This window comes from Oncorhynchus kisutch, linkage group LG17, assembly GCF_002021735.2.
Source record: "Oncorhynchus kisutch isolate 150728-3 linkage group LG17, Okis_V2, whole genome shotgun sequence".
NCBI classification, from domain to species: Eukaryota; Metazoa; Chordata; class Actinopteri; order Salmoniformes; family Salmonidae; genus Oncorhynchus; species Oncorhynchus kisutch.
The window spans coordinates 35,321,933-35,340,147 of NC_034190.2; the positions used below are offsets into that span (position 1 = coordinate 35,321,933).

The 18,215-nt window shown below is 42.2% G+C and overlaps 1 pseudogene across 1 annotated transcript; it reads right to left on the reverse strand.

The window, feature by feature from the left end:
• Positions 1 to 11,356: 11,356 nt before the first annotated feature.
• On the reverse strand, positions 11,357 to 18,174 carry LOC109907570 (sialoadhesin-like; annotated as a pseudogene). The gene is made up of 9 exons (XR_002257566.1): positions 18,136 to 18,174; positions 17,963 to 18,045; positions 16,815 to 17,183; positions 13,795 to 14,106; positions 13,003 to 13,269; positions 12,732 to 12,828; positions 12,582 to 12,600; positions 12,198 to 12,287; positions 11,357 to 12,024 (listed from the first exon to the last, which is right to left on the reverse strand). The product of XR_002257566.1 is annotated as a sialoadhesin-like (transcript).
• Positions 18,175 to 18,215: the final 41 nt, after the last annotated feature.

Here is an 18,215-nt window from a genome sequence, read left to right on the forward strand (position 1 = left end):
CAGCTACAATAAATGCATCCTCAGGATATATGGTTTCCAGTTTACATAGAGTCCAGTGAAGTTCCTTGAGTGCCATCTTGGTGTCTGCTTGAGGGAGAATGTACAAAACTGCGACTGTAACTGATGAGAATTCTCATGGGATGTAAAATGGTAGGCGTTTGATTGTAAGGAATTCTAGTTCTGGTGAGCAGAAGGACCTGTATGTTATTATGATTACACCATGAGTCGTTAGTCATGAAGCATACACCCCACCCCCGCCCTTCCTCTTCCCAGAGAGGTGTTTATCTCTGTCGGTGCGATGCATGGAGAAGCCCGATGGCTGAACCGATTCCGACGTCATATCCCGAGAGAGCCATGTTTTTGTGAAACAGAGAATGTTACAATCTCTGATGTCTCTCTGGAAGGCAACCCTTGCTCGAGTTTCATCTACCTTGTTGTTAAGGGACTGGGCAATGGCGAGTAGTATACTCGGGAGCGGTGGGCGAAGTGCACGTCTATGGAGCCTGACCAGGAGGCCGCACCGTCTGCCACTTCTGCGGCGCCGTTGTTTTGTGTAGGCTTCTGGGATTAGATCCATTGTCCTGGGTGGTGGTCCAAACAGAGGATCCGCTTCGGGAACTCGTATTCCTGTTCATAATGTTGGTAAGTTGATGTCGCTCTTATATCCAATTGTTCTTCCCGGCTGTATGTAATAAGACTGAAGATTTCCTGGGATAATAATGTAAGAAATAATACATTAAAAAAACAAAATACTGCATAGTTTCCTAAGAACTCAAAGTGAGGCAACCATCTCTGTCAGTGCAATCTTGCTCAGTTGAACAGTTTTCCAATGCCTCGCAAAGAAGGGCACATATTTGTAGATGGGTAAAAATGTACAATTAAAGCAGACATTGAATATTCCTTTGAGCATGGTGAAGTTCTTAATTACACTTTAGATGGTGTATCAATACACCCAGTCCCTACAAAGATAGATACTCCTTCCTAACTCAGTTGACGGAGAGGAAGGACACCGCTTAGTGATTTCACCATGAGGCCAATGGTGATTTTTAAACCAGTTCCAGAGTTAAATGGTTGTTATTGGAGAAAACTGAGGATGGATCAACAACATTTTAGTTACTCCACAATACTAACCTAAATTATGGAATGAAAAGAAGGAAAACTGTACAATAAAAAAAAATCAAAAACATGCATCCTGTTTGCAACAAGGCACTAAAGTAATACTGCAAAAAATGTGGCAAAGAAACTAACTTTTTGTACTGAATACAAAGCATTATGTTTGGGGCAAATCCAACACAACACATCACTGAGTACCACTCTTCATATTTTCAAGCATGGTGGTGGCTGCATCATGTTATGGGCATGCTTGTCATCGGCAAGGACCAGGGAGTGTTTTAGGATAAAAAGAGATGGAATGGAGCTAAGCACAAAGAAAACCTGGTTCGGTCTGCTTTCCATCAGACACTGGGAGACAAATCCACCTTTCAGCAGGACAATAACCTAAAACACAAGGCCAAATATACACTAGAGTAGCTTACCAAGACGACATTGAATGTTCCTTAGTGGCCTAGATAGAGTTTTGACTTAAATCGGCTTGAACATCTATGGTAAGACTTGAAAATGGTGTCTAGCAATGATCAACAACCAACTTGACGGAGATTTCTTAATAATTCTTAATAATGGGAAAATATTGTACAACACAGCTTTGCAATGCTCTTTGAGACTTACCCAGAAAGACTCACAGCTATAATCGCTGCCTAGGGTGATTCTAACATGTATTGACTCAGCAGGTTGAATACTTATCTAATCAAAATATATGAGTGTTTTATTTTCCATTAATTATTATTATTATTTGCATTTTTTTATATTTACATTACATACATAGTATTTTGTGTAGATGTTTTAACACAACAAAATGTTGTCAAAGGGTGTGAATACTTTCCGAAGGCTGAAAGCATGCAATACGGACTGGACTCGAGAAGATAGATACATACCTTTAGTGAACTGAGGTGATTTGCCGTGTGTTCCATCTCTGGAAGAGTGTCTAGGTTGTATTTCAGAAGCTCAATACCGCTGAACTCACTTTCACCCTAAAGGAAGAGGACGTGAGCGTCTGTTGACTAGCATTGACTAGCATTGACTGTGCTGTGCCTAGCAAAATGTGGTCAACTCACTCACCTGGAGATTCCTTGTCAGCATCTGCAGCTTTCTCATTTGCTGGACCATCATTGTCAGATGGGCACAGAGGGGGCACTTGTGGGCGGGGCGTGGCCACGAAAGGACAAGCCGCTGCGCCAGTACCAGCAACAGGAGGAGAGAATGTGGTGAGTTAAGCCACGCTGCAGAGATAAGAAATAAATCCTCATTTTAGAGAGGTACATTGTATGAGGCATTGGATCAGGGTTACATTCACGATCGCAGCATTCATCCATGTTTCAAAATCGGTTTGTTTTGAACAATTGCCACTGTTTACAATGCTATGAAACATTATTCAACAATTACTAAGCAGTGATTTAATAGCCTGGCACCAGACCAAATGGTAGGTCTACATTAGAGTGAGTGGAAACGCTGATTGGTTGGCACGTAACAGGTTTTTGTCTTCCCAGAGAGCAAGAAGCCATCATGGAACCAGATCTTTGTTTTTACAATGCCACTCCCCTCTTCACTTTGGCACAACATGCCTTTACCATGAGATGCCATATGCTACCATGAGATGCCATATGCTACCATGAGATGCCATATGCTACCATGGAAAAACAGGAAAAACATAGACATGATAGGTTCCATTTCAAAAGGAGGTTCCGTCTGATAATGGGGTCATCCAATCACCATGGAGTCCAACGGTTTCATCATTGACTCATCAAGCCGACAACTTCAAATAGTATTTTCTAGACTATGTGCTTATTGCTAGCAAGCGCTATGACTCAGTCTGGACAGTAAGCTAGTGATTTATTTGATGCTATCAAATCATGAAATGACAAGTATTGATTTCAACTGTTTTCCTAGCCAGCAGACTGCATCAGAAACACTGCAACCAAACCTTCATATAAATCACCAACCAGAACTAAACAAGATATCACAGTTGAAGCCAAGTCATTGATGAAGAATGCTGAGTATGTTGTAATAGACATCTTTAGGTTCCTTGTAAACATAGACGAGTGAGATGGTCTGAGCAGCATATTGGTGACCAGTACATCACCAGTAGAATAATACAGTAGCATCTATATCCCCCTATACACTTCTTATAACCCATTATCAATGCTTGAGAAACAGGATAGGGTTTGAAACAACTTCAAAGAAAGTCACCATTTCCTGTGCAGTACTTTCCTTTGATTGAAAAATGCATTTGTCATTTCATTACTTGATAAATAGAACACAGTCTGATGCAGGCAAAAATCTATGATGCTTAAGGTTAGAAACAACATACTTATAATAATATGTTACATTTCATACATTTAGCCATGGAGTTAAAAAGAGTTACCTTAGAGGTAGCCATTTCCTGTTCAGTCATTTCATGGAAAAATGAATGTCACTTGCACTTGTCAAAAAGTTATTTCTGACTCATACAGATTTTCAGCTGTGTCAGATACCACTAAACGGAAGTTTGATGTAGCCTTGGGCTGACCTAACCATGTACTTGAGAATTTCCTTAGAAATTCTGCACACCTTGTTGCTTGTTAGTGCATTGCTTTGTCTACGTACAGTGGATCAGTATTCTGGAAACCTATCATTATAGTGTGTTGGATATGCCTATATTACTCTCCTAAGTAGAATAAAATTGCTTAAGTTATAAGGTCATTGGTATATATTTATTTATTTGTGAATTTGTTTCCATGTTATTTGCCCAAATAATCTCTTAAATGGATTGTGTTGGTTTCAAATCCTATTTAGATGATCGGGAATTTCATTTCAAACGTTCTAAATGGTGAAGAGGAATTTACATGAGGAATCAGTCCAAAAGTGCTGGTGTGGATTGCAGTCAATCTTTGTCCATAGACTGCTTTCAAGGTAAGGAATCAAATACAGACATGCTCAAATTTGTCGGTACCCTTACAGCTCATTGAAGTAATGCTTCATTCCTCCTGAAAAGTGAGGAAATTAAAAGCTATTTTATCATGTATACTTGCATGCCTTTGGTATGTTATCGAATAAAGCAAAGAAGCTGTAAAAAGAGATCAATTGTTGCTTATTCTACAAAGATATTCTAAAATGGCCTGGACACATTTGTTGGTACCCCTTAGAAAATATAATAAATAATTGGATTATAGTGATATTTCAAACTCCAATCTTGTAATCAGTCATGCAGCCTATTTAAATGGAGGAAAGTAGTTACTGTGCTGTTTAGTATCATTGTGTGCACCATGTTAAACATGGACCAGAGAAAGCAAAGGAGAGATTTGTCTGAGGAGATCAGAAAGACAATAATAGACAAGCATGGTAAAGGTTAAAGGCTACAAGACCATCTCCAAGCAGCTTGATGTTCCTGTGACAACCGTTGCAAATATTATTAAGAAGTTTAAGGTCCATGGAACAGTAGCCAACCTCCCTGGGCGCGACCGCAAGAGGAAAATGGACCCCAGATTGAACAGAAGGAGAGTGCGAATGGTAGAAAAATAACCAAGGATAACTGCCAAAGAGATACACGCTGAACGCCAAGGTGAAGGTACGTCAGTTTCTGATCGCACCATCTGTCACGTTTTGAGCGAAAGTGGGCTCCATGGAAGAAGACCCAGGATGACTCCACTTCTGAATGAACAACGTAAATAAAAAAAAGCCAGACTGGAATTTGCTAAAATGCATATTAAAAAGACAAAATCCTTCTGAGAGAATGTCCTTCAGACAGATGAGTGAAAACTGGAGCTTTTTGGCAAGTTAAATCAGCTCTATGTTCACGGATGAAAAAAATGAAGCTTTCAAAGAAAATAACAATATACCTACAGTGAAACATGGTGGAGGCTCGGTTCTGTTTTGGGGCCACTCTGCTGCGCCTGGCACAGGGTGCCTTGAATCTGTGCAGGGCACAATGAAATCTCAAGACTATCAAGGCATTCTGGAGTGAAACGTACTGCCCAGTGTCAGAAAGGTCTGTCTCAGTCGCAGGTCATGGGTCCTCCAACAGTACAATGACCTAAAACACACAGCTAAAAGCACCCAAGAATGAATAAGAACAAAACATTGGACTATTCTGAAGTGGCCTTCTATGAGTCCTGATCTGAATCCTATCGAACATCTATGGAAAGAGCTGAAACTTGCAGTTTGGAGAAGGCATCCATCAAACCTGAGACAGCTGGAGCAGTTTGCTCAGGAACAGTGGGCAAAACTACCTGTTACAGGTGCAGAAGACTCATTGAGAACTAAAGAAAACATTTGATTGCAGTGATTGCCTCTAAAGGTTGTGCATCAAAATATTAGGTTACGGGTCCCATCATTTTTGTCCATGCCATGTTCATTTGTTTTATTATTTATAATAATATGTTGAATATAAAATCTAAAGAAAAGTCTGATTTCTATTAAATATGGAATAAACCTAGAGATTCTGGGTTCGAGTCCAGACTCTGTCGCAGCCGGCCGCGGCCTGGAGAACCATGGGACGGCGCACAATTTGCCCAGCGTCACCTGGGTTAGGGGAGGGTTTGGCCGGCAAGGATGTCCTTGTCCCATCGCGCACTAGCGACTCCTGTGACGGGCCGGTCACAGAGCACACTGACAGGGTAGACCAGTTGTACGGTGTCCCCTGCTCGCCTAGCGTAGTAGTGACTACCGAACAGCACCCTGACTCACCTATTGCTGCTCTTTTGACCCTATGGTAACTTGACTACACAGCTGATGCCCCCTGGACTGTTTCAATAACATGGTAGCTCATTTTGTTAACCTGTCAGGTCAGGTCCTGTATGTACCTAACTGACCCGCTCTGCCCCTTCATCACCATTTACCCGTTGTTGTCTTAGCTCTCCTGATCAACACCTGTGATTGACATTAGAGAGAGGCATAAAGCAATATGCCTTGTCTACTGCTGTCTTGGCTAGTTGTTATTGTTTTATTTCACTGTAGAGCCCTCAGTCACACTCAAAATTCCTTAGATAGTTATTTCATCTCACCCCACACACATACAGAGACCTCCCCTAGGTTAACAGATGCCTCCAGAGACGAAACCTCTCTCATCGTCACTCAATGCATAGGTTTACCTCCACTGTACTCTCATCCTACCATACCCTTGTCTGTACATTATGTCTTGAATATATTCTACCACGCCCAGAAATCTGCTCCTTTTATTCTCTGGCCCCAACGCACTAGACAACCAGTCCTTATAGCCTTCAGTCGTACCCTTATCCTACTCCTCTGTTCCTCTGGTGATGGAGAGGTCAACCGAGGCCCTGTAGCCCCCAGTTCCACTCCTATTCCCCAGGCGCTATCATTTGTTGACTTTTGTAAACGTAAAGCCTTGGTTTCATGCATGTTAACATCAGAAGCCTCCTCCCCAAGTTTTTTTCTTTCACTGCTTTTAGCACACTCCGCCAACCCTGATGTCCTTGCCGTGTCTGAATCCTGGCTTAGGAAGGCCACCAAAAAATCAACGACAACATTTTCCGCCAAGATAGAACTGCCAAAAGGGGTGGAGTTGCAATCTACTGCAGCGACAGACTGCAGAGTTCTGTCATACTATCCAGGTCTGTGCCCAAACAGTTCGAGCTTCTCCTTTTAAAAATCCACCTTTCCAGAAATAAGTCTCTCACTGTTGCCGTTTGTTATAGACCCCCCTCAGCCCCCAGCTGTGCTCTGGACACCATATGTGATTTAATTGCCCCCCCATTTATCTTCAGAGTTTGCACTGTTAGGTGACCTAAACTGGGATATGCTGAACACCCAGGCCGTCCTACAATCTAAGCTAGATGCCCTCAATCTCACACAAATGATCATGGAACCTACCAGGTACAACCCTAAATCTGTAAACACGGGCACCCTCATAGATATCATCCTGACCAACCTGCCCTCTAAATACACTGCCGCTGTCTTCAACCAGGATCTCAGCGATCACTGCCTCATTGCCTGCATCCGTAATGGGCCCGCGGTCAAACGGTCATCCCTCATCACTGTCAAACACTCCCTAAAACACTTCAGCGAGCAGGCCTTTCTAATCGACCTGGCCCGGGTTTCCTGGACGGATATTGACCTCATTCCGTCAGTAGAGGATGCCTGGTAATTCTTTAAAAGTGCTTTCCTCACAATCTTAAATAAGCATGCCCTATTCAAAAAAATTTAGAACTAAAAACAGATATAACCCTTGGTTCACCCCAGACTTGACTGCCCTTGACCAGCACAAAAACATCCTGTGGCGTTCTGCATTAGCATCGAATATCCCCCGCGATATGCAACTTTTCAGGGAAGTTAAGAATCAATATACACAGTCAGTTAGGAAAGCTAAGGCTAGCTTTTTCAAACAGATATTTGCATCCTGTAGCACTAATTCCAAAAAGTTCTGTGACACTGTGAAGTCCATGGGGAATAAGAGCACCTCCTCCCAGCTGCCCACTGCACTGAGGCTAGGAAACACTGTCACCACCAATAAATCCAAGATAATCGAGAATTTCAACAATAATTTTTCTACGGCTGGCCATGCTTTCCAGCTGGCTACCCCTATCCCGCTCTGCACCCCCCACAGCAAGCCTCCCCCATTTCCCAAGCCACCCCCATTTCTCCTTCACCCAAATCCAGATAGCTGATGGTCTGAAAGAGCTGCAAACTCTAGACCCCTACAAATCAGCTGGGCTAGACTATCTGGACCCTCTCTTTCTAAAATGATCCATCACAATTGTTGCAACCCCTATTACTAGCCTGTTCAACCTCTCTTTTGTATCGTCTGAGATCCCCAAAGATTAGAAAGCTGCCGCTGTCATACCCCTCTTCTAAGGTCTTCGAAAGCCAAGTTAACAAACAGTTCACCGACCATTTTGAATCCCACTGTACCTTCTCCGCTATGCAACCTGGTTTCTGAGCTGGTCATGGGTGCACCTCAGCCACACTCAAGGTCCTAAACGATATCATAACCATCATCGATAAAAGACAATACTGTGCAGCCATCTTCCTCGACCTGGCCAAGGCTTTCGACTCTGTCAATCACCGCATTCTTATCGGCAGACTCAACAGCCTTGGTTTCTCAAATGACTGCCTTGCCTGGTTCACCAACTACTTCTCAGACAGAGTTCAGTGTGTCAAATCGGAGGGACTGTTGTCCGGTCATCTATAAGTCTTTTCTAGGTACAGCCCCACCTTATCTCAGTTCACTGGCCACCATAGCAGCACCCACCTGTAGCACGCGCTCCAGCAGGTATATTTCACTGCTCACCCCCAGAGCCAATTCCTCCTTTGGCAGCCTTTCCTTCTAGTTCTCTGCTGTCAATGACTGGAACGAATTGCAAAAATCACTGAAGCTGGAGACTCATATCTCACTCACTAACTTTAAGCATCAGCTGTCAGAGTAGCTTACAGATCAATGCACCTGTACATAGCCCATCTGTAAATAGCCCACCCAACTACCTCATCCCCATATATAAATATTTATTTTGCTCCTTTGCACCCCAGTACCTCTACTTGCACATTCATCTTCTGCACATCTATCACTCCAGTGTTTAATTGCACATTTTTTATTGTTTCGCCACTATGGCCTATTTATTGTCTTACCAACAAAACAACAACAAAAAAAAAAAAAAAAAAAATATATATATATATATATTTATTGTCTTACCTCCCTAATCTTACTTAATTTGCACACACTGTGTATAGACTTTTCTATTGTGTTATTGACTGTACGTTTGTTTATTCCATGTGCAACTCTATGTTTGTCGCACTGCTTTGCTTTATCTAGGCCAGGTCTCAGTTATGAGAGCTTGTACTCAACTGGCCTACCTGGTTAAATAAACGCGAAATAAAAACATTTTTTAAAAGTCCTCTGACACATTGGTGCGGTTGGCTTTCGGGTTAAGTGGGCATTGTGTCAAGAAGCAGTGCGGCATGGTTGGGTTGTGTTTCGGAGGACGCACGGCTCTTGACCTTCGCCTCTCCCAAGTCTGTACGGGAGTTGCAGTGATGAGACAAGACTGTAACTACCAATTGGATACCATGAAATTGGGGAGAAAAAGGGGTAAAAAATATATATTCTAAATGTAAAAATATGGAATAAACAATGGTGGATGCCAATTACTTTTTGCATTCTTCATTTTTTTGTGGAGGGTACCAACAATTTTGAGCACTTATGTATATAATTATGTCATAATTGCACAACTAAACATTAAATTTGCACCCCCACCCAACACACACAGACATACATCCCCAGTCAATAGTATATCAGAAATACTTACTTTTCATTGTCACCCCAAAATCCAAAAGCTGTAAATAAACTGTCAGCAGCCTCAATCGTTCGTCCCACTAAATGAGTTCACAAACCCAAACGTTCTCTTTTATAGAATCTGTACGATGACACGTCACCTGAGTCACCCTCTCCATTCATAGAAGAATGCCCCCGCAATTCTCCTCTCTCCCTCCTCCCTTCCAAAACACAGCTATTCACTTTATTTTCTTTGTTTTCCATCATACCGGTTGGGTTCTTTATACTGGTTGGGTCCTTTTTACTGGTTGGGTTCTTTATACTGGTTGGGTTCTTTATACTGGTTGGGTCCTTTTTACTGGTTGGGTTCTTTATACCTATTGGATTCTTTATACTGGTTGGCTTCTTCACCTGCATTGCTTGCTGTTTGGGGTTTTAGGCTGGGTTTCTGTGCAGCACTTTGAGACATCAGCTGATGTACGAAGGGCTATATAAATAAACTTGATTTGATTTGATTCGTACTGGATGGGTTATTTATACTGGTTGGGTTCATTAGTTGGGTTCTGGTTGGGTTCTTTAAACCAGTTAGATTCTTTATACTGGTTGGGTTCATTAGTTGGGTTCTGTTTGGGTTCTTTACACTGGTTGGGTTCTTTATACAGTTTTGGTTCTTTATACTGATTGGGTTCATTAGTTGGGTTCTGGTTAGGTTCTTTATACCAGTTGTATTCTTTATATCGGTTGGGTTCTTTATACTGGTTGGGTTCATTAGTTGGGTTCTGTTTGGGTTCTTTACACTGGTTGGGTTCTTTATACAGTTTTGGTTCTTTATACTGGTTGGGTTCATTAGTTGGGTTCTGGTTGGTTTTTTATACCAGTTGTATTCTTTATACCGGTTGGGTTCTTTATACTGGTTGGGTTCATTAGTTGGGTTCTGGTTGGGTTCTTTATACCAGTTGGATTCTTTATACTGGTTGGGTTCTTTCTACTGGTTAGGGTCTTTATATTGGTTCGGGTTTTTATACTGGTTGGGTTCTTAAAACTGGTTAGGTTTTACTGGTTGGGTTCTTTCTACTGGTTAGGGTCTTTATATTGGTTCGGGTTTTTATACTGGTTGGGTTCTTAAAACTGGTTAGGTTTTACTGGTTGGGTTCTTTCTACTGGTTAGGGTCTTTATATTGGTTCGGGTTTTTATACTGGTTGGGTTCTTAAAACTGGTTAGGTTTTACTGGTTGGGTTCTTTCTACTGGTTAGGGTCTTTATATTGGTTCGGGTTTTTATACTGGTTGGGTTCTTAAAACTGGTTAGGTTTTACTGGTTGGGTTCTTTCTACTGGTTAGGGTCTTTATATTGGTTCGGGTCTTTATATTGGTTCGGGTTTTTATACTGGTTGGGTTCTTAAAACTGGTTAGGTTTTACTGGTTGGGTTCTCCTATCAGGCTGTTCTATGGAATAATCTTGGCTTTGAATTAGTGACGCAATCACACACTGGGGAAAAAAATTGTCCCACTCCTTAACTCTGATATGATATGAGTTGCAATGAGGCTCAGCTAAAAGAGATGATTCAAAACTACCATTAATCAGACATGTTTGATACTGTATTTGAAACGGTTGCTAAGTGGTGATTCATTTTTATCTGAATTTTAAATCGTTCTCCTCCCTTAGTAAAATAATCCCCAAAAATGTCCCCACACTGCACCCCACACACAACCCCCCCGACCCTCTCTGTAGCTAGCAAGTACTGTCAGATCTCTCTGCTAGCATTCTGCCTGTTGTTCATGGACATGAACGCAAAGAGACTCACACAGAGCAGACAAAGGAGATGAGTGCTCTATGATGTCATCAAAGATCCGCCACTTCCCTCCTGGTGGGAAATCAGGGGGCCCCGAGGGGGGGGGGTCAAAAAGTGATGTCAGATAACGCCCTGCTTCTTTTGCCATTTCCACCCGACCGGCCACCCACTCCTCTACTTTCTTTCCTGTTCATTGATGGAGGCAATGGAATGTGTGGAATTTCAAGAGAGAAAACACGGTAGAATGGCATTAAGAGATTTATTCGACTGATTACCACACAACCCACAACCCCCTGCATGGTTTAACATCATCTACAGCGAAGACGACAGCAATACACTGATGATGCTGAACCTCAAACCAAAATCCTTCAAGAACAATTTAGTACTATTTTAGGAAATACAACTATCAGTGCATAAAGCATTGCATTAATTCAGATATACAGCCTTACACATTGAGATGTAAATACATAGCTCACAGGGGCAACACAGAGGCATTATGCCCATTGAGTTTATCCATTTGTACACTGAAAATACAGAAGCTATGGTTCATCTTACACATGAATCCAAAGATATGCAATTTGGCCATCAATGCTCCCTTTTTTTTAAATCAGGTGCATGACGCCTCTGGATCATGTTGAACTCTTTCAGGCGAAATACACTAGCAGAGGTTGATGACATTCAGAAAACACCAGGTTAAAATATATAATATCATGTCTTTTGTGACAAAAAAATATACAGTATGATCCGAAGCAAAAGATACAAGATGATCATTTTCCATACAAAAGCTCAAATGAAAAGGTGCAATCTGGAGCTGTTTTGCCATGTGGTTTCAGGGCGCAGCTCTTTCACTTCCTCTGCCAATTCCAGTGGGGTTTTCATGAGAGTTAGATTTACCTGGGACAGCCCTGGTCATCTGTCAGAGGAAAACATTGTGTATGGACACACACACGAACACATTTATGATTTTACATTTATGACCTTATTCAAATGAATCCTCATACATAACAGTTAGCTTAAATACCTAAAAACTCAGACTTTGTCATTTGTTGTTTTGAATTTATATTTGAGGTTTTTCTTCATAGTCACCTGGAGTTCGTCATAGTCAGAGCTGGTGCTGGCGATCCTTAGGTTGGTGTATGTGTTGTCCTCTTTCCCTGAGAGGGAGAGCTCTATCTGCTAAAATATTGAGGATAAATCATTTCATGTAAACAGAGGAGTCATATTACGTAATACTATATAACATTTAATACAAAATAGGAGTATTAGAGTTACATGTTTTATACAAAACCCCAGTAAACGTTGTCAAAGGCGCAACATGTATAATAGTCATACTGAGAATTGTTAAAGTTTTGATGTGGAATTTAACACATCAAACTCTGAGTATCAAACTGCGTCATCTACTGCCAATGTCTTAAAATTGCTCAGTGGTTGAGGTTGGTTAAACAGAATATTATGAAATGTTCCTCTTACTTTCAGTCTTCTGGAGAGACTTTATGAGGGAAGGAAAAAGGGGGGGGGGGACTTGGGTTAGAACAAAGAGGATTGGAACAGTCCTTCAAGAAATCTATTATATAAATCTATTCCTAAACTCGATGGGCATGACTACGTAAACAATGATACCTTTTATATTTATACACATCCACGGTGACGGTCAGAACATAAAGCAACACCATCACTACACAGATGATGTAGGGGGCCATCTTGAAAGATTGGTCGCCTGAAAACAATCGGAATAGAACATGTTTTTTTTTTAAAGTGAATTTGTTGTCCATTTGTCTTGAGTGTTACCCACAGCAGCACTTTTCAACCAATCAAATGGCACTCTATTTTGTATAATGCACTATTAGGTCAAACATAGTGCACTATTCATAAAGTGAACAAAATGGCTTACTTTCGAACTCCAGAGGCATGGCCTTTGACCTCTGTGATCCGTTCTGGTTGTGGGCCTCACAGAGGTAGAGTCCGCTGTCCGCCTTGCTGACCAGGAGGACTAGTGTCTGCCCATTGGCCTTCCAGGTCTCCTTCCCACTGATGTCTTTGTACCAGGAGTAGCTCTCCACCGGTGGGTTGGCATCACTCTGGCAGGTCAGGGTCACTGCCCTACCCTCAGGCACAGGGCCTGTTGGGTTGGACAGGGCTACAGTGTTTTTAGGGGCATCTGGAAGACAACATCCACACAGTTAATTCAACTACCTGTGAGACATACAACATTTAGATTTTTAAATATTAAACACCAATTCCCACAGGGGGAACGTTCGTCATGTGAGCGTCAACGAGCTTACGAATGATAGAAATACAACGTGTTGAAGTGAATGAGAGAAAACAGGAAAAAATCCACATGATTAGTGTCATTTTGAAGTCTCGCTAGTGACCTGGAAAGTTGCCATAGTATTGAGAACGTGATCTCGAAACCACTATTGAGAAGATACCCATACAGTGTACAGAATGAGGAAGGGAAGAATCCTTGCACAGGTATGATTAGCTAAATCACTGCCTATTATCTGCTAATTCATGTCTAACCAGTTCGTTTTTTATGCCCTGTGCTCTTTAATACTGTTTAGCACTTAACAGTTAAATCACTAAACATGTTTAAACACAGAATAAGGAGATTACACTACTGTTTACGGTTGTGGTCATAAGGTGGCGGTATGGTCATATGATTATGGTTGTTGTGGTCTCTCACACAGAACATTGAGGGTCAGGTTCCCCTGAGTCGTCTTGGTGGTGCCCCCTGGCTGCAGTGTGTAGCAGGCGGCGCATTTGACCATCAGCCCGTGATGCCGGAGGGAGGCGGTAAATGTCAGGGTGGAGGTCATGGTCATGAGCCCATCTATACCCTCCTGTAGCCGGTTCTCAACACTTCCACCCAGCCTAGAGGTCCAGGTCAGGGAGGGCGGCAATGTAGGGCAGGGGGCGGGGGCAGAGCAGCTCAGTCTAGCCCACTCCCCCTCCATGATGTTGCCCATAGAGATCAGTTGGGGTCTGGGTGGGGTGTCTGGGTGGATGACGATATGTGGGAGAAAGGGTGATATTGAATCAATAACATGACAGAAAGTGGCCTGAGTATAGCTCAATGGCATGCCGTGGTGGGGCAACCAGGTTGAAACTAACTTTGCTAACAATATCACTTTTCATGTTGAGTATTTGATTCTAGGGGCTCGATTCAATCAGATCCGCTTTAGCCGATATCCGCAAACGGTTGTTTTGGTGATTTCTGAGGTGGAATAGTTCAAATCCACAAATGGCTCCTTGCCTTACCTTATCACGGACACTGAATTGGACCACCCGATTTTACAATTCGACAAATCCCATGCAGACACATTAGAAGTAGGCAGTTCTGAAAATGTTGCCTCATTGATGAGTCCTTACATAAATAAGGAGAACTATAGCCCATTTAGTTTAATGATATTACTTGAGAGTAATCATTTCTATCATCGATAGAGCCTACACTTTCTATCACTGTTTTGAACTTCTAAAGTGGTAGGGATAATAAGGAAGGAAGTGGTTTGTGACACACAAGAGCAGCCACTCACCAATATGTCAGCTCTTACCGCAGTCACATATCCAACCCCACCAAAACATCCATTATGCGGATGTCGGCCATCACGCGTTAACACTCCATCAGACTGGATCGAGCCCTATATTTGCTGTTTGTATTTATAAGAGTTCAATCTAGTCATTCTGTTAGAATGTTTAGCCCTAAGGGTATACTTCAATTGGAAATCATATACAGTGCATTCGGAAAGTTTTCAGACCCCTTGACTTCCCCACATTTTGTTATGTTACAGCCCTATTCTAAAATGGATTAAATTGTTTTTCCCCCTCATCAATCTACACAATACCCCATAATGACAAAGAAAAAACAAGTTTTTTAGAAATGCTAGTAAATTTATTACAAATAAAAAAACTTAAATATCACATTTACATGAGTATTCAGACCCTTTACTCAGATCTTCATGAAGGACCTTTGGCAGAGATTACACCCTCGAGTCTTCTTGGGTATGACGCTACAAGCTTGGCACACCAGTATTTGGGGAAATTCTCCCATTCTTCTCTGCAGATCCTCTCAAGCTCTGTCAGGTTGGATGGGGAATGTTGCTGCACAGCTATTTGCAGCTTTCTCCAGGGATGTTATATCGGGTTCAAGTCTGGGCTCTGGCTGGGCCTCTCAAGGACATTCAGAGACTCACCTCAAAGCCACTCCTGCGTTGTCTTGGCTGTGTGCTTAGGGTCATTGTCCTGCTGGAAGGTGAACCTTCGCCCCCAGTCTGAGGTCCTGAGCGCTCTGGAGCAGGTTTTCATCAAGGATCTCTCTGTACTTTCCCTTGATCCTGACTAGTCTCCCAGTCCCTGTCGCTGAAAAACATCCCCACAGCATGATGCTGCCACCACCATGCTTCACAGGAATGGTGCCAGGTTTCCTCCAGACGTGACACTTGGCATTCAGGCCAAAGAGTTCAATCTTGGTTTCACCAGACCAGAGAATATTGTTTCTCATGGTCTGAGAGTCTTTAGGTGCCTCTTGGCAAACTCCAAGCGGGCTGTCATGTGCCTTTTACTGAGGAGTGGCTTTCGTCTGGCCTGATTGGTGGATTACTGCAGAGATTGTTGTCCTTCTGGAAGGTTCTCCCATCTCCATAGAGGAACTCTGGAGCTCTGTCAGAGTGACTATCGAGTTCTTGGTCACCTCCCTAACCAAGGAAGTATCACGTTTCAGGTATGACCCAGAGGCAGACAGTGTCAAAGAAACAAAAGTTTATTTCTAAATAGAGGGACAGGCAAACGACAGGTCAAAGGCAGGCAAGGGTCAGTAATCCAGAGAAGATGCAAAGGGTCCAGAACGGCATGCAGTCTCAGGGTCAGGGCAGGCAGGGGTCAATAATCCAGTGAGGTGGGGCAAGGCATAGAACGGCAGGCAGGCTCAGGATCAGGGCAGGCAGAAGGGTCAAAACCAGGAAGACTAAGACACAGGTGCAAGAAACAGACAGGAGCAGGCGAACAAATGCTGGTATGTTTCACAAACAAAACGAACCGGCAACAGACAAACAGAGAACATAGGTATAAATACACAGGGGATAATGGGGAAGATGGGCGACACCTGGAGGGGGGTGGAGACAAGCACAAAGACAGGTGAAACACATCAGGGTGTGACAGGAAGAGTCTTGGTGGTTCCAAACTTCTTCCATTTAAGAATGATGGAGGCCACTGTGTTCTTGGGGACCTTTAATGCTCCAGAAATGTTGTGGTACCCTTCCCCAGATCTTTGCCTCGACACAATCCTGTCTCTGAGCTCTACGGACAATTAATTAGACCGCAAGGCTTGGTTTTTGCTCTGACCTGCACTGTCAACTGTGGGACCTTATATAGACAGGTGTGTGCTTTTCAAAATAATTTCCAATCAATAGATTTGACCACAGCTGGACTCCAATTAAGTTGTAGAAACATCTCAAGGATGACCAAAGGAAACAGGATGAACCTGAGCTCAAATTCGAGTCTCATAGCAAACAATCTGAATACTTGTATAAATACAGAATTTCTAAAATCCTTTGTCATTATAGGGTATTGTATGTAGATTGATGAGGGAAAAAATATATATAATCCATTTTAGAATAAGGCTGTAATGTGACAAAATGTGGCAAAAGTGAAGGGGTCTGAATACTTTCCTAAGGCATTATATTTCTTAGGAAAGGTAAAATTCAGTACCTGTATGATTGATATTTACACCTGGTAGAAAGTTATACTTGAGGTGATTTGTTTCAGCACATTCCAGCCTAAGGATATATGTGTCATCATATCCTGCAGAGAAACTGTTGAAAATAGTGGTGCAGTTCTTGTTCAACAGATTTCCTAACATCACTCCCTTGATGATGTTCTTGGCATCCGTTTGGGCTGAGTGGAAAACGATATTTCCCCATTCTGAATGTTTCTTCCAAAGCCCATGGGGTGTGCAGTTGTTCAAGGTAGCATCAAACTCCGCAGGGATCTGGAATCTACATGGGACCATTAGGCAGGATCCACCAACAGCCACAATGCTTTGGGGCGTCCACAGACTCCACTGTTGGCAGAGAGCACCTGGAGAACACCGCACCATCAACAAACACTGAACAGCAAAACCTGGACTCAGGGATAGACATAACATAGTAAACATAAAATCTGTCTGCCTTCATTTAGTTATATATATTATATGTTACGAATTATAATTCGTATATGATATATCACGCATTTCAATTTGTATAATATGTTACGAATTCCACTTTTCTGTGCAAATGTGGGGTTAGGGTTAAAATTACTGTTAAAGTTAGGGTTAGGTGTTAGGGTTAGGGGTTAGTTTTAGGGGAAGGTTGATCTAACAGGCTAAGTACTACTGTGAGTAGTTGCAAAGTTGCTATTTCGTTAAAATGCTAAAGTTGTCCGTGATTTGATTTGATTTGATCTACCCATCCTCCCCGACCAACCTCCCTCCTTCCTTTCGTTTTTTGAAGTTAATAACCTTCTGTCTTATGTAACCATACCAAAGGTAACATATCATACTAATTTGAGTGTCACAGACGTACTTTTATTATATTACGTCTAGTCTATGAGGCCAGGCTGAACAGCAAAACAAATGTCTCTGCACACACACACACACACACACACACACACACACACACACACACACACACACACACACACACACACACACAAACGCACACACACACACACACAAAGATTTATCAATCTCACACACATTTGTTAAAACGTACAAGCACACATTGCAGAGTTGTTATCAGTAAAATGTCAGTAAAATTGTGAGTAAGTCTAAGTGTGTACAAGTTAAGAAGTACAGTACGCACAATTAGGGAGAAACTGACCTTTCAACAGAAAAATGGTGAACGCAATAAACCACAGACCCATCTCTGATGTTGTTGAGGTTGCCTTCCACAATAACAATACACTTCAAATAAACAGAGAGACAGAAAAATACTGTGTTTATTGTGTAATACTCTAAACGTGTCTTTCAGATTCATTTATGAAAAAGCCTTACCTGTGACTGAGTAATGGAGATCATGGATATTGAGATCACAGATATATCCGAAATGGCACAGGGTGTTCAATCAAAGCAAG